This window comes from Bison bison, unplaced genomic scaffold (genome assembly GCF_000754665.1).
Source record: "Bison bison bison isolate TAMUID 2011002044 unplaced genomic scaffold, Bison_UMD1.0 scf7180017845980, whole genome shotgun sequence".
Taxonomy (NCBI): Eukaryota; Metazoa; Chordata; class Mammalia; order Artiodactyla; family Bovidae; genus Bison; species Bison bison.
In genome coordinates, this window is record NW_011476553.1 from 13,215 (window position 1) to 14,093 (window position 879).

General features: G+C 58.8%; 1 long non-coding RNA gene across 1 annotated transcript in view; it reads right to left on the reverse strand.

Moving 5' to 3' along the window:
* LOC104987232 overlaps nucleotides 1-635 on the reverse strand; it is a 7,967-nt gene extending 7,332 nt beyond the window's left edge. The window contains exon 1 of the long non-coding RNA XR_825106.1: nucleotides 396-635. This is a non-coding gene — a long non-coding RNA (uncharacterized LOC104987232). The remainder of the gene's footprint in view (nucleotides 1-395) is intronic.
* Nucleotides 636-879: the final 244 nt, after the last annotated feature.

Sequence of the window (879 nt, forward strand, 5' to 3'; positions counted from 1 at the left end):
CTGTCAGCTCCAAGTCGGTTGCCAGAGCCCCAGACATCTTTCAGCTCCAAGTTGGTCCCCACAGCCCCAGGCATCTTTCAGCTCTGAGTCGGTCCCCAGAGTATCAGGCATCTTGCAGCTCCAAGTTGGTCCCCACAGCCCCAGGCATCTTTCAGCTCTGAGTCGGTCCCCAGAGCATCAGGCATCTTGCAGCTCCGAGTCAGTCCCCACGTCTCCTTCTCTGACCCCCGTGGGACAGACCCCGTCTGGAAGGAGCTTCTGAACGCCCACACACAGAGAGAAGGTGGTCCCTGAAAGCCCTCCGTGGAAACAATACCTCGCCTGCCCGGGCCCCTCTGCAGCCACGTGGGGAGCCCGCCCCTCAGAAGGCCGGGAGCCCCGCCCCCGGGCCGTACCTTGCTGGTTGCCGGCTGTGGAGTGGCCGGCTCCACCTGGAAGGGGACAAGCGCACAGTCACATGGTATTCGGAAGAGCTGGTCACGGGCTGCCTGCTGCTGGGAGGCGGGCATTACACGTCCAAGCAGGGAGGGGACGGGGGTGAGGCTGTCACCTCAGGGTGTAGGGATACACACAAAGGCGTGCACAAGAAGCATGCGCACACACCCATATACACACACGCGCACATACACACCCACACCCACAGCCATATACACACACGCGCACACACACACCCACACCCACACCCATATACACACATGCACACACACACCCATATACACACATGCACACACACACCCATATACACACATGCACACACACACACATATACACACATGCACACACACACACCCATACCCATATACACACATGCACACACCCATATACACACACGCGCGCACACACACACCCATATACACACAAGTGCACACACACCGATAT